At 47.9% G+C, this 24,315-nt stretch overlaps 1 protein-coding gene across 1 annotated transcript in view; it reads left to right on the plus strand.

Annotated features, from left to right (window-relative positions):
- Positions 1-1,297: 1,297 nt before the first annotated feature.
- TBX19 (T-box transcription factor 19) overlaps positions 1,298-24,315 on the plus strand; it is a 46,120-nt gene continuing 23,102 nt past the window's right edge. Inside the window, exon 1 of the mRNA XM_059145479.1 lies at positions 1,298-2,618. The gene's annotated coding sequence lies outside the window, so the exon portion shown is untranslated. The remainder of the gene's footprint in view (positions 2,619-24,315) is intronic.

Here is a 24,315-nt window from a genome sequence, read left to right on the forward strand (position 1 = left end):
GCGTAGCATGTAGCATTGCAAGCACTTGAGGTGGTTTTTGAGCTAAATTGTTACGTAATCCTCTCTTTCCAAGGGCATGGGAGTAATAGAATCTAAGTCTTAAAGATTTTTGAAGGTAAGAAGTGGAAGATGTTTTTATTTTGGAGAATTCCTGCACACCTGCCTCACCTGCCTGGCTTACACTGCATAAACTGGGTTGTCAGTTAGTGTGAAGTTCGTACTATTTCCATACTCTTTTAATGTTCCAAAATTCAGAGTTATGACCACTCTTTCTCTGATGATGCTGGTACTTTGCTTTATCTCGGTCAGTCTGGTTTGGAGTTTATGGTTTCATGATTTCAGAGACAAACTGGCTGAAAAGATTTGAATGGTCCTTTAACACAAATATGTGAACAGCCAACAAGCGTGTGAAATATATACTATGTTATTTTATGTAATATATTAATATGTGATATTAGTATATATAAGTTGATATTCCTAACTTAGAAGTTAAGAAAACAGGTGAAGCCCACCTCTAAAGGTGCGTTCTCAGGTGGTAAAATTACAATGAAAAGTAGGACATTATTTGTGTAAAGTTCAGATCGTGATGACTTTTTGAGGTATGGAGAGGTTAGTGATTGGGAAGGGATGCAGTGTGGAGGGGGATTCTGGGTGCTGGTTGTCCTTTTTCTTTTGTTTTTTGAGAGCTCAAGGGGCTGGTGAGGGACAGAGGGAGAGAGAAATCTCCAGCAGGTTCCATGTCCAGTGCAGAGCCTGACATGGGGCTTGATCCCAGGACCCTGAGATCGTGATCAGAGGCCAGATCAAGGGTCAGATGCTCAACGGACTGAGCCACCCAGGTGCTCCTGTCCCATTTCTTGGCCGAGTGTTATTTGCAGGGTGTTCACTCTGATAAATCATTACCCTATGTTTTTTTCATATGTGCACTTTTATGATGTGTTATACTTTATAATAAAGGTAAAGGCTTAAGTAATTGGTTTTAGATATTTTTTCTATATAATTTAACATGATAAATGTCCTTCTGAGCATGGCTTTAGTTGCATCTCACAAATTTTGGTATGTTGTATTTTCATTGTAATAAAGTTCAAAGTAGGGGTGCCTGGGTGGCTCAGTGGGTTAAGCCGCTGCCTTCGGCTCGGGTCATGGTCTCAGGGTCCTGGGATCGAGTCCCACATCGGGCTCTTTGCTCAGCAGGGGGCCTGCCTCTCCATCTACTTGTGATTTCTCGCTGTTAAATAAATAAAATCTTTAAAAAAAAAAAGTTCAAAGTATTTTCATTTTTTCCTTTTTACTGTTTACTGCCGCCCCCCTCTGGACCACCTCCTCAGTCCCTGCTCACCACCCAGCCTTCCCTCCTCTGCCCTCCCCTCTTTGTCCTCACCAGCTCCTCCCCTTTTGTGCCCCTCCTCCCCTGCCTTTCCCCACCCCCCACCCTCCCGACGATGAAGAGGCAATGATGACAGCGACAATGACGAGGACAACCCCAATGACACAGACTCTGCTCCCCATGACACCACTCTGACAAGGCTGCCACCCAGAAGAGGCCACCGCTGCAGACAAGGCTGCTCGTGGCTCGGGGTGGTGAGGCATTTTGTGGCAAGGCTGCTGGCGGGTAGGGGGCCGTTGGCATCTCAGGGCTGCTGGCATCTCGGGACCACTGGTGTCTCGAGGCTGCAGGCATTGGGACTGCTGACAGCTGGACCACTGGTCTTAGGACCGCTGACTTCTCAGGGCTGCAGGTGCAGACAGCTGGACCGCTTAGGTCTCGGGACTGCTAGAGGCGGTACAGGTGGTACTGCAGGCAGCTGGAGGCTGTGGGCGGCTTGGGGCCGCAGGCAGCTCGGGGCCGCTGGCGGCTGGCGGCTGCAGAGAGCGCCTCGAGGCCGCCAGAGGTGGAACCACAGGCTGCTTGAAGCTGCAGGCGGCCGCTCAGGGCCGCAGGCGGCTGGAGGTTGCAGATGGCAGCCCAGGGCTGCCTGAGGCAGAACCATAGGCGGCTCAAAGCTACAGGAGGCTCGGGGCCGCCGGAGGTTGGAGACTGCCGGCAGCGGTTATAGCTCTTACAAGAGCTGTTCCAGCTCCTCCAGTCGGCGGGCTCTTCCGTTCTCCTGGACTCTTTCTTCTGCTCCCGCCACAGCTCAACTGCGAGCCTCGCACAGCGACCTTTATGTGGTTGGTTGAACCCCGCCCCTACCCAGGTGACCAATCGGATCTCTATTCACTCTAGTGGCTATAGGTGCGCCCCACCGATTGGACATCTCTACCCAGCCTGCCCCGCCCCTACATCCGGGCTCCACAAGCACGTTCCTCGGGAGCGGCAGGCCCTCACAGTACAGTTCTGGTGTAGTCAGAGAACATATTCATTCGGGAGGGAAAGAGCACGAGGTGAGGGGGAGGGGCCGAGGGAGAAGGAGACGCAGGCTCCCCGCTGGGCAGGGAGCGCCCGCTCTGGGCTCAGTCCCAGGACCCTGGGGTCGGACCGAGCGGAGCGCAGGCAGACGGGGCGGCCGAGCCGCCCAGACGCCCCGGAGGGCGCATCCTCAGGGATTTTAACCCTTTAACACTTACCGGGACCTGTTTTATGCCCCGCCTGCCTTCGGTCTTGCTGGATGTCGCAGGTATGCTTGAGAGGAATGTGTTCAGCAGTTGGTGGAACGTTCTAGAAATGCCACGTCGGTCGAGGTGCCGTTCAGGTTCTAACCGAACCGAGGTGGTCCGTCCTGTCAGTCTGAGAGGCCGCGCATCGCGGTGTGTACTTCACGGTCTCTTCCATTCGGCTCGCTGTAACAATTCCATTTTAAACATAAAATATGCAACACGGAAATGTGCGGCTCAGTGAATTATCTCAACGGGTCGGTGTCGCCGCCTGGGTCACGAAGTAGCGCGTCGCTCGTCCCCGCGCCGGGCGCCGCCGCCGCCTGCGGCCCAGCGGCCGCGAGCTCTGCGGGGATTTCCTCACACGCGGCCTGAGGCAGCGCGCCGTCGGGGCTTCACCGCCACACGCCGCGGAGTGGCCGCCGCGGCCAGTGCCGTCGACCTCCGGCCTCTCGCAGGCGTCAGGACACGGAAGGTAAAAATCCTCATTTCCTTGGACGGGACCTCCGCGGTTTCTTCTCAGCGCCTTTCCACGCGCCCCGCAGCGCTCGCCGCCCGCGCTCCGGGGCTGCTCCTGCCGCCCCCCGCGCCCGCCTCTGGCGCCCGCGCCCCCGGGACCCCGTGTCGTCGACCCACGGGGACGTGCGACGGCCGCGTTCGTCTGCCACGTGCCCCGCTTAGCGCCGCGTCCCCGGGGCCATCCGTGTAGTCGCAGACGGCGCGACGGTCGCTCCCGGGACGGAGCGGAGTCCCTGGGGTCCGAGTCCCCTGCTTGCTGTCGGGCCACCCTCCACGGACACCCCTGCAGTCTCCCGCTCGGTGCCGTGGATCCGGCCATGGCGGGGCTTCTGCGCGGCCCCTAGTCAGGCGGCTGCCTGCGGCTCAGGTAGGGTCGCAGGGTCCGGGGTCGAGCCCCGCGTCAGGCTCCCTGCTCGGCGGGGCCGCTCCTCCCTCCGCCGCTGCTCGCCGAGGCCCGCGCACGAGTAATGACGTCAGCGTGACGTGCCCCGCCGCGGTCTCCCCCGCCGTCTGCGCCGGGAGCCGTGGTTCTCGGGTGTTTTCGTCCCGACGGGGCGTCGAGCCTCGTCAGGCGCCGTTTCTGCGTCAGCTGTGACGGTTGCGTGTTTCCGTCCTGCCGTGAGCGGTGTTCACGGGGCTTTCCTCGCCGAACCGGCCTGAACAATCCGAATCATCACGCCCAGTCCGTTCGTGCGCTGCCGAATCCGGGTCGTTCGCACCTTCGGGGGTTCCCGCCCTGACGTTCGCGACGGAGCTCGGTCGGCAGCTCTGGTGCGGTCTCTGGCCCGACGGGACAAGTGCGGAAGCCTTCCCCTCTCTCCAGGGTTTTGGGAGAATTTCCCAGAATTCATTCCTTAACAGTCCCACGCTGTGAGGGCCCGCCCCTCCCAAAGGAACGTGCTTGTGGACCCCGGATGTAGGGGCGGGGCAGGCCGGGTGGAGATGTCCAATCCGTGCGGCGCGTGTATATCCACTAGAGCGAATAGGGATCCGATTGGCCGCCTGTGTAGGGGCGGGGCTCAACCAACCGCATAAAGGTCGCTGTGCGAGGCTCGCAGGAGAGCAGGAGAGCTGTGGAGAGAGCAGAAGGAGGAGTTGGTGGAAGCGGAAGAGTCCGGGGAGTGGCGTTGTAACAGCTCTTGTAAGAGCTATAACCACCGGCAGCCGTCCTGCCTCCGGCGGCCCCGAGCCACCTGCAACCTTCAGCCGCCTGCAGCTTCCAGCGGCCCTGAGCTGTCAGCGCCCCCACCTTCAGCAGCCCCAAGCTGCAGCCTCCAGCAGTTGTGCTGACAGCAGTCCCGAGACACCGGCGGTCCAGTGGTCAGCCGCCCCAACACTTGCAGCCCCTAGATACCAGCGGTCCCGACGCCTGCAGCCCCTGGACGCCAGCGGCCCTGAGATGCCAACGGCCCCTAGCCGCCAGCAGCCTCGCCGCAAAGTGCCTCGCCACCCCGAGCCACGAGCAGCCTTGTCCACAGCGGTGGCTTCCTCTGGGTGGCAGCCTTGCCAGAGTGGCATCATGGGGAGCAGAGTCTGTGTCGTCCGGGTTGTCCTCCTTGTCATTCGTCGCTGTCATCATTGCCTCTTCATCGTGGGGAGCAGCCTCCTCCGGGAAGCGGTCTTGTCTAGAATGGCCTCTTCTTGGGAGCGGCCTTGTCCGGGGAGCAACCTCATCGAGCAGCAGCCTCGTCTTGGGGGTGGCCTCTTGGGAGCGGCTCCGATCATGGAGCGGCCTCATCTAGAGCAGCCTCGTCCAGAGCGGCCTTCTTGGAAGTGACCTTGTTGTGATCATCGTCATTGTCTTTTAAGAGATCGCTCTGACCGGTCAGTTTGATTCTTGATGCTTGGCGTGAAATAAAGTTTTGCTTGACCTTCGCTTTGTATCCGTCTCGTTCCTTTGATCACAGACCCTAACAACACAACCCACCAGTGATGTCACCAGGCCCAGGACTTGCTTCGGCAAGAGGTTTTTGCTTTCTTTAAAGATTTATTTGAGAGCGCGGAAGAGCGAGAGAAGGGGCAGAGGAAGAGGGTGAAGGAGAGAAGCGGGCGCCCCGCTGAGTTGGGAGCCTCACGAGGCAGGGCTCGATCCCGGCCCTGAGATGGGAGCCGCCGAGGAGAGGTGGAGCCAGCCAGGCCCCCGTGGCAGGAGGTTTGTGAGTGTGCTTTTGTCGTACTAGTCGTGGGCCTACTCTTAGTTTTCATTTCTTCATGATTTAGCTTTAGGACATTTTGTGTTTTTAGGAATTTGTCTACTTCAACTAGATCATCCGTTTTTTGGTATGTCACTGCATAGCATGCTCAGAATCCTTTTTAGTTCTGTGGCACTGATAGTAATGCCTCCCATTTTGATTTCTGCTCATAGTAATTTAGATCTTATGTCTTTTTTCTTATTTCAGCTGGTGAAATGTTTGTCAGTTTTTTTTGATCATTCCAAAGAACCAACTTTTTGTTTTATTGATTTTTTTTTCTTTTAATTTATTTATCTCCGTTCTGTTTATTTCCTTCCTTTTCCTAGCTTGGGGTTTAGGTTGTTTTTCTCCTAGTTCTTTAAGATGTAAAGTTAGGTTGCTGATTTGAGATCTTGTTTTTTAATATTTATTTGCCAGAGAGAGAGAGAGTGCACACAAGCAGGCAGAGCGACGGGCACAGGTGGAGAGAGAAGCAGGTTCTCAGCAGAGCAAGGAACCCAACTCGGGACTTAATCCCAGGACCCTGGGATCATGACCTGAGCCCTAGGCAGTGGCTTAACTGACTGAGCCACCCAGGCGTCTGGAGATCTTGTGTTTTTGTTGTTGTTCTTAACTTTTTATTTATTTATTTGACAGAGATCACAAGTAGGCAGAGAGGCAGGCAGAGAGAGAGGGTGAAGCAGGCTCCCTGCGACCAGGGAGCTTGATGTGGGACCTGATCCCAGGACCCTGAGATCATGACCTGAGCTAAAGGCAGAGACTTAACTCACTGAGCCACCCAGGCGCCCCTGAGATCTTGTTTTTTAATGTGAACATTTATAGCTATAAATTTCCCCCTTAGCACTGCTTTTGCTGCATCCCATGAATTTTGGTATATTGTGTTTTGTTTTCATTCATCTCTAAGTATTTTCTAATTTCCTTCAGGATTTATTCTTTGATCCATTGGCTGTTTAAAGCTGTGTTGTTTCTTTTTCACAATTTTGTGAGTTTTCCTTCCTTTTGTTTTTTGTTTTTAAAGATTTTATTTGCAAGAGAGAGAGAGAGTGAGAGGAGAGAGAGAACCCAAGCAGGGTAAGTGACAGAGGGAGGAGCAGAGTCCATGCAGAGCAGGGAGCCCGATGCGGGGCTCAGTCCTGGGGCTCCAGGATCATGACCTGAGCCGAAGACAGACACTTGACTACTGAGACACCCAGGTGCCTCCATTTTTCTTTATGTTTTGATTTCTAGTTTCATTCCATTGTGGTGAGAGAAGATACTTTGTATGTTATCTGCGTCTTAAAATCTATTGAGACTTAATCCGTGGCCTAACGTCTTCTGTCCTGGAAAATGTCCCATGTATACTTGAAAAGAACGTTTATGCTGTTGTTTTGGGTAGACTGTTCTGTATTTGTCTGTTAGATTGAGTTGTTCTATGTTCTTTATGTCCTTGTTTTCCTAATTTCTGTTTGGTTGTTCCAGCCATTATTCCAAGTGGGCCGTTGGTATCTCCAACAATTATTGTAGAACTCTCATCAGTTCTGTCAGTTTTTGTGTCATGTGTTTTGATGGTCTGTCTTTGGGTGTGTAAATGTTTATAATTGTTAAATATTCTTGCCATATGGAACCTTTTATTTATAGTTTTCTTTTCACCTCTTATAAAATTTTTTGACTTATAGTCTATTTTCCTGTTATGAGAATAGCTACTCCCACTCGTTTTTGGTTACTGTTTGCTTGGAGCATCTTTTTCCATCCATTCATTTGCAACCTGTTGGTGTGTCTGGATCTTAAATGAGTGTCTTGTAGGCAACATAGAGTTGGGTCATGTGTTTTTTGTCCATATTGCCAGTCTCTTTCCTTTGGTCAGTTCACGTGCATGAAAAGTCATTTCTGATCAGAGAGAGTTCTGCTACTGCGTTACTTCTTTCCTATAGATCCTGTAGCTTTTCTTGCCCTTGATTTCTTGCATTCCTATCTTCTTTTGTGTTTCACTGATTTTTTTGGTAATGAAATGTTTAAATTCCTTTTTAATTTCCTTTTGTGTGTATTCTGTAGTGATTTCTTTGTGGTTACCATGGGGATTATATTTAGCATCCTAAAGTTGTCACACTGTAATTTGAATGTATAGCAGCTTAATTTCAATAAGACCCTAAAACTACTCTTTTACAGCTGGGTACCCACCTCTTCTGGTTATTGATGTCACAACATCACACCTCTGTATACATTGTGTGCCCCCAAACATAAACAAAAATTCTTTTAAATGCATTAGTCTCCTGAATTAAGTAGAGAATAGGATTTGGAGTTACAAACCAAAGTTACAGTAATCCTAGTTTTTATGGAAATCCTTTTTTTACTTTAAATGTGTTGGAGTTTATTGGTCTCTAAAGTAATGTAGAAAACAAGAATACAGTTACACACCATTCTTACAACAAAATTCGCTTTCATAATTGCTCCTGGGTTTTCATATGTCAAGTGTCATTTCTCCATGCAGTTTCAAGGTATTGGCTAGTAGTGGGCTTTTGCTTCCCCTCGCAGAACTCCCATGGGCATTCTTGCTAGGCAGGACTAGTGGTCATGAACCCCTCAGCTGTTGTTTTTCTGTGAATGTCTTGATTTCTCTCTCCCTTTCGAAGGGCAGTTTTGTTGGCTATAGAATTCTTAGTAGTTGACAGTTTTTTTCTTTTAGCACTTTGAATATATTGGCTTCCTGTCTTCTAGCCTCCAAAGTTTCTGTTGAGAAATCTGCAGATACTTTTCCTGAGGTTCCCTTGTATGGGATGATTCACTTTTCTCTTGCTGCTTTCAAGATTCACTTCTTTGTCCTTTGAAAGTCTGATTATAATGTGTCTTGGTATGGGTCATTTATCTTGGAGTTTATTGAGCTTCTTGGATGTTCCTATTCATATCTGCTCATCAGATTGGGGAAGTTTTCAATCATTACTTCAGATATTCTTTCCGCCCCTTTCTCGGGACATGCACAGTACATATGTTAGTCAAATTGTTGGTATCCAAGTGGTCCCTTAGGCTCTCTTCACTCTTCTTCAATCTTTTCTGTTTCCCAGTCTTGATAATTTCCGTGGTTCTACCTTCAAGTTTACTAATTCTTCCTTTTGCCTACTCAAATCTGCCTTTGAATCTCTTCAGTGAATTTTTCACTTCCATATTGTACTTTCCAGTGCCAGGATTTCTCCTTTTTTTTTTTTTTTTTTTTTTTGGCTTTCTATCTTTTTATTGATATTTCCATTTTGTTCACACATTTTCTTGACTTTCTCCACATCTTCTTTTGATTCTTTAAGACTTTTCTTTTTTAAGATTCAATTTATTTATTTGACACAGAGAGAGAGATCACAAATAGGCAGAGCAGCAGGCAGGGTCGGGGAGGGGGGAGCAGGCTCCCTGCTGAGCAGAGAGCCTGACCCGGGGCTTGATCCCAGGACCCTGAGATCATGACCTGAGCCGAAAGCAGATGTTTAACCCACTGAGCCACTGAGGTGCCCTGATTGTTCAAGACTCTTTAGGACAGTTGTTTTAAAGTCTTTGTCTAATCTACTTGTCATTAAGTTTTTTTCAGGGACAGATGCTTTTGAATTCTTCCCTTTGAGCATGCCATACTTTACGTTCTTTGTATGACTTTGAGATTTATTATTTTTATTTATTTATTTATTTATTTTTTTGGTGGAACACTGGACATTTGAATATAATAATGTGATAACTCTGGGAATCAGGTTTTCTCTCTTATTCAGGGCTTGCTGTTTTTGTTGTTGTTGTCTGTTTGTTTGTAAGCAGGCTCCACGTCCAACATAGAACCCAAAGGGGCTCAAACCCACAACCCTGAGATCAAGACCTGAATGCTCAGCTGGTACCACCCAGGCATCTCTTGCTTTTTGTTTTGTTTTGATTGTTGTAGGCTGTCTGCGCCAAGGAGAGGCCTGAGGTGTAGTTGTTTCTGAGCCTTTTCTTGGACATGAACTTCCTATTTTTCCCAGTATATGTCTTGTTTTTGCTTGTCTTAGTTATTAACGTACAGGTCCCAAAGGGGAAAAAAAAAGAATGAAGGTGGGTGGGGAGAGGGTACTGGCCCTCTAAATCTCCTGGAAATGACTTTAGGTGGAGGGGGTGGGGCTTCAGTAAGTGGGAGTGTGCAGCAGCAGTGGCTGCTTACTTCTCTGTGTGCACTTCTGTGAGGAAGCAGCAATAAGCCACCAGAGCACAGATCTCCAATATTTAGAGGTCAGGGTCCTTTCTACATTCGCTTTCACAAGCTGTGTGTAGCTGCCCCAGGAACCTGTGCATGGCTGCCTGTCAGGAGCCTAGGGGTGGGAGATGGGTGATGGTCTGTGCTGAGAGCTGAAATTCAATGGGTGATGGTCTGTGCTGAGAGCTGAAATTCACTGAAATAAACTGCAGTTTACTGTGCAAGCCTTCCTTGGAAGGTGCAAGCCTTTAACAGATTCCAGGATTCCAAAATAGTTAAATTGGATTCTGCCAGTACGATTGTTATCTAAGTGGGAAGACAGCTTTCTGGTTCTTCCTAGTGTGCCAGCTTTCCAGAATCATTCTCAGTGGTCTGTTGTCCTTTTACTTTCATCATTTCTGTTAAGAAGTCTGTTTTATGAAAATTGGTGGCGTCTTTGAAGGCAGTCTGCCTTTTTCCATCTCTGTGCTTAGTATTCAGTATTTCACTGTGATGTACTGGGGTGCCAGTGTCGTCTTAGGGTCTTAAGATGGGCTTCTTGAACCTTTAGCTCAATGTCTTTCATTAGTTTTGGAGAGGTCTTAGCCTTTATGCCTTCAGCTACAGCTTCATTGTTTCTCTTCTCCTTCTGGGACTCTGACATGGTCTGTCCCTCTCTCTTCTCTGTGTGCTTTAGTTCTTCTGTTTCCTCACACCTCGTTGCCAGTACCCGGGCTCTTCTAGTAGATGTGGTCTGCAGCTATGACCAGTAGCTTATTGAACCTATCCATACTGAGTTCTTATTTTCAGTTGTATTTTTAGTTCTAGACTTTCCATTTAGTTCTTTTAAGAATAGTTTTCAGTTTCCTGTGGAAAAATCCCTACAATTTTTTTTACCTCCCTGATAGTGGTCAGCACGTATGGGTCAAATCTATTATCTGAAGCCTTATAGTTCTGTTTCTAGTGTCCTTTGGTTTTTCTGGTGTTCCTTCCTACTGTCTTTTACCTTATTTGCCTCTTTTTATTATAGGCATTGGTGTTGCATTTGCAGAATGCTTAGTTGAAATAATTTGAAGCCTGGAATCTTCCAGCGACAATTTATACCCGGGGCATGGCTCTTCAAGGGCCGACCCAGAGATCTGTTGTTTGACCTCTTTGCACCCTAAGCTCCCTGCCCCCCAGACTGAGAAGGCCTTCAAAATGCTTGTGAGATTGTTAGCCTCCGCTTTTGAATCACAAAAATCTTCTCAGGAAAAGCACTGCAAACACCCAGATCACTTCCCTAGCCTCTATCTTCCTCTGTGTCCTGACCTTGTAGTTCTTTGCCATCTTGTTGGTGCTCTGATGACTTCAAGGAGATGATTATATTTTGTTCAGATTACATATTTGTCCTCAGCACGAGGACTTGTTCCGGATTTTTAGTTTGCCATTAATGGAAACAAAAATACTGTCCTCTTAACTTTTGAGATTCTGTCATTGCCTCAAATGGACTTTTATGTTTCTTTATAATTCTTAAGCTTTTGACTAGTTGACTAATAAGCGTAATGACCATTTTGGTTCTCTTCCTGGCTGTTTTGTGTGTGTGTGTGTGTGTAATTTTTTTGCTCAGCTCTTATATTTTTTCCTTTATATGCTATCTTTTTCAAGTTCTATCAAAGCAGATGCAAAAGAAAACAAAAAAATAGTCAAGTATTGTGAATATGTTTGTGCATGCAGGGTGAAATTTGATTTCATTCTTCCTACTTTCCTCATAACCGGAGTAGTTTGCTAGGCTGCCTTAGAATTTTTGTGCTTCAGAATTTAGTTTTAGAAGATAACATTACATTTAATTTAGGTAAAATGCTTCAGTTGTACATAAAAAAACCTGTTCGTTTGGTTCCTTATTTATCTGCATGTATTTTTTTCATTATAAAAGACATTTCTCATTAGATTTAGATATAGATATGTAGTGGGTAATTGAAAGTCTCTATTTTGGGGCATCTGGGTGATGCAGTCCGTTAAGCACCAGACTCTTGGTTTTGGCTCAGGTCCCGATCTCAGGGTGGTGAGATCAAGTCCCATATTGAGCTCCATACTCAGTGTGAAGTCTTAGACTCTCTCTCCATGTCCCTCCTCCTTTTATTTATTAAATAAAGAGAGAGCACAAGCAGGGGGATAGTCAGAGGGAGAGAGGTGAGCAGATTCCCTGCTGAGCGGAAGCCCACGAGAGGCTTAATCTCATGACCCTGAGACCATGACCTGAGCTGAGATCAAGAGTCAGATGCTTAACCACCCAGGTGCACCACCACCCCCCCCCCCCCCCCCGGCAAAGTCTCTTTTTAAAAACTTTATTTAAATAAATTAATTAATTAATTTCAGTTCAAGTGTAGCTGACACAATGTTACTTTCAGGCATAGAATAGATTTGACATTTACATACATTAGGAAATGTTTACGTGGTAAAGAGAGTTACCATTTTTCACCATACAGTTATTATGACATGTGGACTGTGTTGCATGTGCTATACTCTTCATCCCTGTGACTTACTTGTTCTAGAACTAGAAGTTTGTACCTCTTAATCTCTACCCATTTTGCCCATCCCCCCAACTCCCAAAAATCTTTCAACTTTTTTTTTTTAAGATTTTATTTCTTTATTTGACACAGAGAGAGGGGTAGAGAGAGAGAAAGAAAGAGAGGGACAGCACAAGCAGGGGGGCGGTGGGTCGAGGGAGAGGGAGAAGGCAGCTTCCCACAGAGCAGGGAGCCCGATGTGGGGCTCGATCCCAGGACCTTGAGATCATGACCTGAGCAGACGCTTAACCCTCCGAGCCTCCCAGGCGTCCCTCAGCTTTCTTCTGAACTGTGGGCTAGAACTCGCTTCTGTTTTCTAGAGTCAGGTTCATCCTTCCGCTAACTCATGAGGAAGGAGGAAATGTTAGCTTCTATGTAGAAAGTCAGAGAGCTTGATTTAAGGTAGATAACACAATCAGTCAACCAAGAGACAATATATATAAAAAAAATCACTAGCAAGTTTGTATATAGAAATGTTTTTGGGGGGCGCCTGGGTGGCTCAGTGGGTTAGGCCTCTGCCTTCGGCTCGGGTCATGATCCCGGGGGCCTGGGATCGAGTCCCGCATCGGGCTCTCTGCTCAGCAGGGAGCCTGCTTCTCCTCCTCTCTCTCTCTCTCTGTCTGTCTCTCTGCCTATTTGTGATCTCTGTCTGTCAAATAAATAAATAAATAAATAAAATCTTAAAAAAAAAAAAAAAAAAAGAAATGTTTTTGGACCAGGGGCACCAGTCAGGGAGGAGAAGCGAGGCTTCCTCTGGAATCTGAAGGGCAGGTAGGAGGGAACTGGGCAAAAAGGAGAGATGCAGGAAAATGAAACCGGATACGCAAGGCCCACCGGGCCAGAGAGTGTGGCAGGGATGAGACCAGCGAAGGAAGGTGGGCCGGGAGGAGGGGCGGGACCAGACACTGTGCTGGTGACTTGTTACGAGTTGAGTGGATTAAATAAGAAAGGAGGGAGCATGTCAAGTAGTGGGGTCCCCTGACGACCAAAGCTGAAATGGACACTGTCAGTATTTTCATAGACGTTGCTCAAGAGGAAGTACGAGGTGAAATTGGGAAATTTATAGACTGTGCAAAGTTCACCCGAAAGTAAAAATTCTGCAGCTGATATGAAAGTGCAGGAAAACCAAAACAATTCTTTGGGGCAGAAAAGCGGCGGTTGGGGCGCCTGGGTGGCTCAGTTGGTTGAGCGACTGACTGCCTTCGGCTTAGGTCATGACCCCGGACTTCCAGGATCGAGTCCCGCATCGGGCTCCCAGCTCCTTGGGGAGTCGGCTTCTCCCTCTGACCTTCTCCTCTCTCATGCTCTCTCTCACTCCTTCTCTCTCAAATAAATAAATAAAATCTTTTAAAAAACCAAAAAAACGGCAGTTAGAGAAGTGCCCAGTGAAAAGCGGCTCAGTGTGCACAGGCGGCAGCTTGGCACGGTCTTTGGACCTTCCTGTGGGTGCGGTGGGAAGGCATTGTCCGCCGAGCAGAACAGCCTTCGGCGGCAGTTGTGAACCCAGATCCCGGGAATACTTGCGCTGACTCACCCCGAGAAGTCTGCACAGAGCCGCAAGTCGTTGGCAGATCCCCAGGGTTTGCGAACAGGTTCGGGAGAGAAGCGTTTGCGGTCTTGGCGGCAGGAACGCAGCCGGCTGGCAGGCTGGGAGGGGCGCCGGGCCTGGAGAGGACCGGAGCCCTGGAAGAAAGCAGACACAGGCTGGCACCCCAGATTCTTAATCTGAGAACTGGAGCTGCTCCCCAAGAACCAAAGGAGGCCGATTTAGACTCATTTTAGATTCAAGTTACTGCCGTTCAGTGCGGCAATGACGTGGCCTTGTGACTCAGAGATTGTGCGGGGACGTCCACGTCACCGCTCACTCGTTGGAGATAGAAAATGCCCCTGATTTGTCCCCTCGTGCAGTCCAGTCCCTGCATTGTGACGCGAGTGGGCTTTTTGAAGTGCAGCACTTTTAGGATGAGGCAGTGTCTCCGACTCTGACCCAGCAGACTGGATGGTCTCATCTGGTCCCGCCCCTGCCTCCCTGGCCACCTTCCTTCCTTAGTCTCTTCCCTGTCACGCTGTCTGGCCTGGTGGGCCTGGCGTATGCGATTTCATCTCCCTGTGTCTCTCCGTTTCGCCCAGTTCCTGCCTACCTGTCCTTCAGATTTTGTAGGCCTCACTTCCTCTGGGAGGCTCTCTCTCACCTCCCTGACTGGTGCCCCTGTCCTTAGCCGACACTGTTCCACGAGGGTGCGGGCCGTATCTGTTCCTGCCAGCGGCTCTACCCCCGGCCCCTTGCACAGCGCCTGGAGGAGAGCCTTGAGAAGTACCGCTGGAGAAGTGGAAGCATAAACAGGGAAAGGAGGTCAGAGCAGGCCGGCAGACTGAGCCGGACACATTCTGTTTATCTGCCGCACAACGTTGAGAATGTCTTCTGACACCTTTGGCTGGGCATCAGTCTTTCCACTTCCCTGTGTCTGGCGTGCCCAGCCTTCACTCGGCCGTCTGTGTGTCGGTGTCCCCGATTTAGCTGCCGGAGAGGTGCTGGATCTGTGGCGGGTAGCTGTGTAGGGAGGGAAAGATCTGTCAGCTGTGTCCACACGGAGGACACTCCTGTTCCGGTCCCTGTACTGTTCCTTCTTACCATCGTCAGAGACTGAAGTGGGGATTTGGAACAACATTCTCATAGACCCCTAGAAACTCAGAGCAGAATTCATTTTGGGGGACTGTTGTGATGAAAAAGTGCAGCTGATGGGGGACCTGAGAAATGGTGTGTTACCAGCGGCTTTGTGAGATCCAGCCTTTGAGACATAGGAACGGATGGACTGTGGCCTCAGAGGGTATCTTAACAGGCTGTGGTGTCATCGTATTGGAACTGACCCCAGACACTAATGAAAGAGTAATCCTCCCTAAATCCCCCCAAAGCTAGTAATCCCCAGGGCTGCATGTTGATGATTAAAAAAGAAAGGTAGAGCAGCTGTCTTTTTGTTCAGTTTAATTATGACCGATACCTGGGTGAGTGTTAATTTCCCGGGGCCCCCGGAGGCGGGTGGAGGCAGGTGTTAGGTTTCTGCAGGCTGCCGGCACCGAATGTGCAGACCTGGATTCTGTGGCTGTGCTCGGGGCTCCAGTGCTCAGTTTGTCCGGCTTTCAGTTCCTGCCCTTTAAGTCTAGGACCTGGGCTGCTGTGTGCCTGGGGACACAGAAGTGCTATCAGGTGTCATTCAGACCGCACACCTTCATTAATAAGGCCCCCCTTGCCTGGCAGGCGGGCAGCTGCTGGGCCCGGGAGATAGAACTTTATTGAGTCATCAGGCAGGAGAGGAACATCTTGCCCTTTTGAGCCCTTCAGCAGTGTTCAAGGCCAGAGGTCCCGGAACCGGGCATCTGCTTTGCCCAGCTCCCAGTTCCGAACATTCAGGTGGTGTCCAAGGCTGGGTTCAGAGCTAGGCTGTGCTGACCCTTCTTGGAAGTGAAAGCCCCTTTTGTAAGGAACATGGAGCCCGTTCCAGCTGTCCTCCGTGATCTGTCCTGGGGGACGGTCCCGTCCCCTGCCTGGCCCCTGCCAGCCGCTTGAGCGTGACCCATGCACGTGCTTTCTCCTTTGACCGCCGTACTAAGGGCAGCAGCTTCCATGGACCCTGCTTTCTCAGGAGGGCTCACCCCTGCAGAGTCTCTCCTGTTTCCCCTCCTTACCCTCCCCACCTCCTCCAGGGCTCCCCTGCCTGCCTGTTTTCCCACCCGGCTGCTACACCACCGAAAGCCCTCGTCCCACAATGCTGCCCTCCGCCTGTCTACCCGCCCGAATCACCCTGCGACTCCTCTCGGGCTGTGGCAGGTTTTGCTGACTCCCAGTCATCTCCCCTCGTTGGGGAGGCTCAAGTTTTACCTTCACTGTTGCCTTAGTAACATTTTAATTTAAGCTCCATCTCTTTTCTGGTTTTACTTTTTACTTGTCCTAAGAAATATCCTCAGAGGCGTGGGTTTCCCATGCTGGTCACATTTCTCTGTCATAATAACCAGGGTGAGTCCGCACCCACAATCGTTCACTCACGGAAACCGCACATCCGAGCCCACTGTCATTTCCCGAGGGGTCCGATGTTCTGGGGGCTGAACCTTGATGTTACGGAAACTCTCCGTGTTTTTATTCCTCTGACCTTGTCGGATGCTCTGTCTCCTGGAGTATCGTTCCGTCTGTGCCCGAGACAGCGGCTCTTCTTTAAAACCCCAGCCCAAGCGCCCCTGTTCCGTGAGGGAGTCCCTGGCTCTCCCTTTCCTCCTCCTCCTGGGGGGACTCCCTGCCAGACCCCTGCCGGACCGGCCCTGCAGGTGACTTGTCCGGCTCCTGCGGCCTGAGCCTCTGGAGGTCAGACGTGGTGCCGGGCACACAGCCTGCACCAAGCCCACTTCCAGGGAGGCCCATAAGTGAAGATCCAGATGGACATGAAACCCTCGGGCAGGTGAATTGTTGCAGAAAGAGGTCTCTGCTTTTTTATAGAACTCACAACAGAATTACTTACACAGCAAGCTTCCTGTTAACACCTCAAAGGCTCTCTAAGGAGTTTTTGGCATGAGGGTTGTGTGGTTGTGTATCTGTTTCCTCACGAGGAGTATGGGGCTGCACCTGCTGGGAAGCGTTGGTGAGAGCTAGAGCAGCGGTTCTGTCGGTGGACTGTGGCTGTGACACGTGTGGCTGAGCACTCCAGACGGGTGCTTGTCTCCACAGCTAGCAGGGGACCAGGATTTGATTTGATTTGATTTTTTAAAAGATTTTATTTTATTTATTTGACAGAGATCACAAGGAGGCAGAGAGGCAGGCAGAGAGAGGGGGGGAAGCAGGCTCGCTACTGAGCAGAGAGCCCAATGCGGGGCTTGATTCCAGGACCTTGAGATCATGACCTGGGCTGAAGGCAGAGGCTTTAACCCACTGAGCCACCCAGGTACCCCAGGGACCAGGATTTTAGGTGCTTAGGGTTTTGTGTGATGTCTCAGTTCATCATCTCCTTTTATTTTATTGCACGTGTGCACATGGGTTGGGGGAGAGTCAGACATGGGGCTCGATCCCAGGACCCTGGGGTCATGACCTGAACTGAAGTTAGATGCTTAACCCACTGAGCCACCCAGACTCCCCCTCATCTCCATTCTGGTATTAAATCACTTCTTCACAGATCAGGAATAGTATATATATTTTTAATTGTGTTGAGTTTTTTTTGGTTGTGTGTGTGTGTCTTTTTTGTTTTTTTTGATACTTTGTTGAAAGTGCAGCATTCCCCAATCCAGGAAGAATTATTACATATAATAATAACTTAAAAGCTACTAGTTTTACTTTTCATTATTTTCCTGTGAAACTATTTTTAGCTTTCTTAATGGGGTATTACTTTTCAGTGTTTTCCATCAAAATACCTTTAGGTCATCTCAAAGATAGCAATATGTTTTAAAAACAAAAATATTCTTGAAAAAAATACTTACAAAATACTAGTTTTCTCTTAAAAAGGGCTCAATAAAAATCATAATGCCTCTCAAAGCATATAGTTAAGCAAAAACAATGATTTTTCTTAAATAGCAGTTTCTATCTCATCGCATCTTGGTATATTAAATAATACACAATAATTATAGAGGGTCTTCTAGCTAGCTGTTGGTTTTAGGTAAAAAGTAATACGGCAAATGACACTGGAGGAAAACAATTAGTTCAGTGATTTTGCCCCAAGATGCAGGTATGAAGTTATACTTTTTAAATGATGAAGATGTGACATTGAAACATGTATTATCTAAGATTGAATTCTGCATTTTAGGAAAGTATTGTGCTGCAGAGACACTTGAAGAGAGAACAGATGAGTGACTTGTTTTCTAAGATGTTTGACCAGAACCCCTACTTATAAAATATGCCGGGGTTGCAAAAGAGTGGCTCTTAGAGGATAATTTTCAGCAACACACTCTAATGGAAAGCCAGAGTAGCATGTTATCTCGGAGCAAGACAAGCATTCCATGAAGGATTCTGAGCCTTTTTTTTTTTTTTTAAGTATATATAATGATTGATCCCTTGCTAGTAGATAAAAATAACAATAGCCTTTGGAGTGATAATTCGGACTGAAATGGCTTTACCGTTTACCTTGTACGTGTCATAAGCAGGATATGTAATGCCTCAGAGCCGAGTGCCCTCCCCGTTTAAAAAAAAAAAAAAACCGGTGGTGGCAAGGATTCTTTACCAGGTTATCAGTATTATATGAGGTCATATATAAAGCATATCGTGCAGTGCCAGGTACTTAGTAAGTACTTGGTACAACATAATGGTTAAAAGAATAAACCACTCCTTGGGCTCCAGTATGGGCTTTACTATTCACAGGTTAGATGCCTGTGGGCAAATTACTTAAAACCACTCAGATTCAGTTTTCTCACCCAGAAATGGATATAATCATAGCACTGACCTTATAGAATTGTTGCAAGGATTAAATGAGATAGTGCATATGAATTGCTCAGCATATTTTGTTCCATCAACTAACATTATTTCTGAGAATACAGTGTAAGAAAATAATCATGGATGTTCCCAAATATTTATTGTCTAAAATTTTGTCAAATTGTTTAAAATTATAAAAAAGAAACCCAGAGAGCCTGTAAATATTTAAGAGTAGAAGATAGGGGGATGCCTGGATGGCTTATTTGGTTAAGTGGCTGCCTTCAGCTCAGGTCATGGTCCCAGGGTCCTGGGATCGAGTCCCGCATCCAGCCTCTTGCTCGGCAGGAAGCCTGCTTCTCCCTCTGCTGCTACCTGCCACTCTGCCTGCTTGTGCTCTTTATCTCTCTCTAACAAAGAAATAAATAAAATCTTAAAAAAGAAAAGAGTAGAAGATCGGGAAAGTAGCATGATTCATTCCTAAGATGGAATGTTTGATGAACTTTAAGATAATAATGTGAACTATTATTTGATAACATCGGAAAATATTCCTATAAACTGTTAAAAATTGGGTTATGAAATAAATTTTATTAGTGTTTTATTTACTCATAAGGTTAAAAACTTACTACAAGAAAGAAAATGCTTTCGTCTCTTTTTCTAGAGGCGATCACTTTCCTCTCTTTTTGCTGTTATTTCTGTCAGTTTTTTCTGGATTTCTAGACATACCTATACTGCTTTCTCTTGCTTTTTCAACTTTAGACATTATTTACCATCTTCACACTATAGGAGATGAGAATTTAGCAGCCCCTTCTCCTTAAAATATAAATTTCTCCTTTGCTCGTCATCTTAATATGATTTTTGTTTAAATCAATATTTAATATTTGTTCTTACTTGTGTTTCCAGTTAAGCCACGGTATGCTGTGATTACACTTTTTTCTTGGACAACTTGTTTTTTCCCTGGTAGTTTGTAGTTGCTTCAGATTTTCCACTGTTCTCTTGCTTGTTTATTTTTAATGTACTCTGAGGCAGAATTTGAAGATGGCGGCCGAACTTTCTGTCTCCGGTGGACATGCCCCATGTAATGCCCTCCCTTTGAGTGTCGGCAGGACCTCTGAAGATGATGAGGTACCTCTGTTATGACGTTACCTTATATGGCAAAAAGAACTTTGCAGATGTAATTAAGATTCCTAATTACTTGACTGTGGCTGAATATAAGGGAGATCATCTTGGGTCGGTCTGACTGAATCATTTCAGCTCTTAAAAGCAGAATGAAGCAGCAACAGATGTTCTCCTGCTGGCCTGGAGGAAAAAAGGAAAACGGACAATTTTCTGAAATGGTAATGGAGAGTGGTGGCTTCTAGGAGCCTTAGTCCTTCAACCAGAAGGAACGGAATTCTGCCAACAACCTGAATGAGGTTGGAAAAGGACCCAAGTCTGAGGTGAGATGACAGAATGGTCTCTGTTTCCTCAGATTCCTTCCTTAATTTATTTTTTTCCTTTGGTCTGACTGGCATGTCTGAAATTTGATGGTGTGTGTGGTTGTATTTCCGGCTGAGGATGCCCGTGTGCATGGGCAGGGCTTCACCCACGTCGGCTTCCCCCATCTGACTGGCATCCGCAGTGGCTGGGGATGGGTCGTTTCACTGAGGACTCCTCGGATCTGTTACCTAAGGCATGTGTCTTGGCCCTCTGTTTTCAGTATGGTCCTCCCCGCTGTCCCCGTCAGTGACTGTTGTCTCTGAGTACCAATCCCCTCAGACCCTCTCTCTTCTGAAAGTCAGTCTCTTGTTTTCTGCTGCAACAGGGGAGAGATCGTTGCCTGGCGGAGGGGTGGGGATCTCAAAAAAGTTAACTGTTTCTTCTCTAAACTTCTGAACTTTCTCTTTCTTCTCTAAACCTTCTTCTCTAACTACAAGTTAACTGTTTCTTCTCTAAACCTTTCCTGGTTGGTCCGAGCCGGAAGTACCCACCCTCTATTTTAGGTGTCTGTGATGTACTTCCGAGTGCTGTGGCACACACTGGCTTGCTTCTCACTGGCCTTTGCCTGCAGAGCCAAGATTTAGCTTTCTCAGATCTGCCCGTCCGTCACCACCCAGCCGTCCAGTTCGTCAGTTTCCAGCCTTGGTTGACAGCCCTTTCCTGCCTCCATTTCCTCTTCTGTGTGCTTCAGCTTCGTGGGTTCACATTTTTTATTTCCTTGGAGCCATTTTAGAGGGGATTGGTGGGGAGCAGATATAAAAGCGTGTGTTCCATCTGCCATGCTGTTTTTAAATTTCACTTAAAAATATTTTATTTATTTATTTGACAGAGAGACAGATCACAAGCACACAGAGAGGCAGGCAGAGAGAGAGGGAGGCGGGCTCCCCGCAGGGCAGAGAGCCTGATGTGGGGCTCAATCCCAGGGCCCCGAGATCATGACCTGGGCTGAAGGTAGAGGCTGAACCCACTGAGGCACCCAGGTGCCCCTAAATCCCATTTTTCTTTATAAAGCAGAAAGTATGTGTATATTTGTAGGTGAAAAATGTCTATGCCAGACTTGTCAACAGAAGTTGTCTCTGGGTATTGAGATTGTGGGTGGTTCTTATTTTCTTGCTTATGTTTCTCAGAGTCATTTATAATAAGATAATAACTAGAGAACAATTAAAGTAAAATGGCATTATTTAGATATATCAGTCAAGGCATTTTATATTAGTTTCAAACCCAAGAATCAGGTTGACCCATAGGAAATCGATGTTTAGTCTTTTTCAGGTAAAACAGAGGGTGAGTAGCTGCAGTTTTACGTGGTTCCCTCTGAAGTATCTAACACAAGACAGATCTCAGAGGAAGTGTTGCCTGGAGAGGGCAGCAGCTGTCCAGAGAGGCCAGGGTGAAGGCCAGGAGAGGGTGCACCGGCCATGCTGGGAGGGGCCCGCTCTTGGGTGGCCATTGCATGTGCTGTTCCCTGAGAGTCGTCCTCTCCCGGGCCCCCAGGTTGAAGAGACTCTCGAGCTGACCTGCTACTCTGGTTTTCAGGAGCTCACGATTTGGGATGAAACTGACAAGAAACAAAACTATTATTTCCTACTTTTCTCCGTTATCGGTACTTCCAAAACACTTTGCACACTCGGTATTAAAGTTCTCTGGGCAGATGCCTTTTTCTCCATCTTAGGTTGTTTAATTCTTTGAAGGCAGGGACCCTCATCTTAGTGATATGATGGACTGTCTGGGGAAACACTGTTCACTATATTACTCAGTGTTTTCTTTATAAAGATTCGTGGGAAAAGTTTCTTCCAGGTAAATGGCTTGTTTTTTTATTTTAGGAACACAGTGTAGTTATGCCAGATTTTACTCCCCCGCTCTTTGGAAGAGGAAGCTCCCAGCCACGCTTACGCCATGGTCCTAAGCCGCACCGTCTTGAAATCTCTCCTTGGCTGGATGTGTCGTCGTCTTTGTATTAGTTTCTTATTGCTGCTCTAACAAAGTACCCTAGACTTAGTGTCTTAATACAACATACATTTATCTTCTAGTTCTGGAGGTCCAAAGTCTTAAGTCTGTTTCATGGGGCTAAAAGCCAGGTGTCGGCAGGTGTTCCTTCCAGAAGCTCTAGGGGAGAATCCATTTCCTTGTGTGTCCATCTTTTAGATGCTTCTGACTTTTCTCGGCTTGCAACTCCTTCCTCCATCTCCAAAGCCAGCAGCGTGGCTTCTTTCTTCTCTGATGCCTGCTTTCATTCCTTGCGCCTTCTCTGTTTGGCTCTGACCCTTTTGCTCCTTCATATAAAGACTTCTGTGACTACGCTGCACCCTACCTGGTAATTCTGGATAGTCACATGTGCAGATGCCCCCTCACTGCCTGCCCTGAGTAGATTTTAGTTTTTGGAGTGGTTTTAATTTTACAGCAAAATTGAGCTGAGAGGATACAGATTTCCATATACCTGCTGCCCCCGTGTCCCCCCACCCCCCGCACAGCCTCCTCTGCTATCAATATCCTGCACCAGAACGGTAAATTTATTATAACTGATGAACTACAATGACATGTCATCATTACTCCACATCCAGGGTTTTCTTTCTTTCTTTTTTCAAAACAAAGTTTATTTATTTTTATTAATTTCAAAAAATTTTTTAAAAATTTTATTCATTTGGCAGCTCAAGTACGGGGAGGAGTGGAGGGAGAGGGAGAAGCAGGCTCCCGACTGAGCAGGGGGTCTGAGTTGGGACTCGATCCCAGGACCCCGAGAGCATGACCTGAGCCGGAGGCAGACGCTTCGCCGACTGAGCCCCCCAGGCAGCCCCCAGGATTTTCATTAGGTTCCTTCTTGGTGTTGTACGTTCTGTGGGTTTGGGCGAACGTAGAATGACGTGTATCCATCGTTATGGTACCTTACGGAGTATCTTCTCCACCTTAAAAGCCCCCTGTGCTCTACCTGTTCTCTCTCTCCCCAGCCCCTGGCAACCTCCAGTGTTCGCCCGCTCCGGCTCCGTAGTTGAGCCTTTTCTAAAATGCCACAGGCTCTGGAACGTAGCCTTTTCAGATGGGTTTCTTTCACTTAAAGTGTGAATGTAAGGTTTTTCCATGTCTTCTCATATTTGATAGCTCCTTTCTTTTTAGTGGTGAGTAATATTCTTTTGTCTGGATGGACCACAGTTTACTTATCCATTCACCTATTAAAAAACATCTTGGTTGCTTCCAACTTTTGGCAAGTGTGCATAAAGCTACTAAAAACCTCTCCGTGGGATGCCTGGGTGGCCCCGTCGGTTAAGCCACTGCCTTCGGCTCAGGTCATGGTCCCAGGGTCCTGGGTTCGAGTCCCACATCAGGGTCCTTGCTTGGTGGGGAGCCTGCTTCTCCCTCTCCCTCTGCCTGCTTGTGCACGTGTGAGCGCTCTCTCTCCCTCTCTCTCTGACAAATAAATAAATAAATAAAATCTAAAAAATACCCAAAACCCTCTTTGTGCAGGTTTTTGTATGAACATAAATTTTCAACAACTTTGGATGAATACCAAGGAAAGCGATTGCTGGGTCATACAGTTAGAGTATCTTTAGGTGCTTTTGTTTTTTTAAAGATTTATTTGTTTATTTAGAGAGAGCACGAGCCTGGGGGGCAGAGGGAGACTCTCAGGCAGGCTCCCTGCTGAGTGCTGAGCCTCGGGTCAACACAGGGCCGGATCCCACACGCCGAGACCAGAACCTGAGCCAAAACTAAGAGCCAGAAGCTAGACCCATGGAGCCTCCCAGGGTTCCTGCCCCGAATACACTTTAAGTACTGAGTGTCCTTCCTCAGTGCACTTTATGTTTTAATTTTTGCTTTTGTTTTTCCTTTTCATTTTGATGCTCTTGTGGTTGTAGTGAGGGAAAAGCTCTAACCCCCAGGGTCTACTCTGGGTTGGGAAGGTAGAGCGCGCGACCCCTGTCCTTTCCCGCATCTCCCCAGGTTTTACTCTGAGTTACGGGTAAGAGAAGCATTTTCTGCTGGTAGTATATTACCTGGGAATGTGGGAATCCATCCTGGAATGCCAGGTAGGTCATGGACTGTCTACCAGGAAAGCCAGAGGGCCCTTCTGGATCCTCCTGATCCTTCTGGATCAAAGTTGCTCAGCATTGTAATGTCAGCAGCTTATTTTCAGTCGTGGAGGGAAGAATGCCTCTGTAGAGAAAGAGTAATATGATGCTAAATGAGTTTTTTTCCTCTCTGGCGAGGGCTAGAAAAAGGCAAATTGGGGATTTGGGTTCTAGGGAGGAAGGACAAGCTTCAGAGTCCCATTTGCCAGAGACGCTGAGGGCCTTTGGGATGAGCAGGCGTGCGTGTGCACGGGATAGGATCCCTCAGCGTGGAGAGGAGCAGTGGGGGGTGCCCGGGGAGGAGGAGACCTTAGGTCCACTTTCCTTTCCTCTGGATCTTGATCCTTGGGTGGGGGTGCACAGAGCCCCCCCTTCACTCCCGGGCGCAGCTGTC

This window comes from Mustela lutreola, chromosome 14 (assembly GCF_030435805.1).
Source record: "Mustela lutreola isolate mMusLut2 chromosome 14, mMusLut2.pri, whole genome shotgun sequence".
NCBI lineage: Eukaryota > Metazoa > Chordata > Mammalia > Carnivora > Mustelidae > Mustela > Mustela lutreola.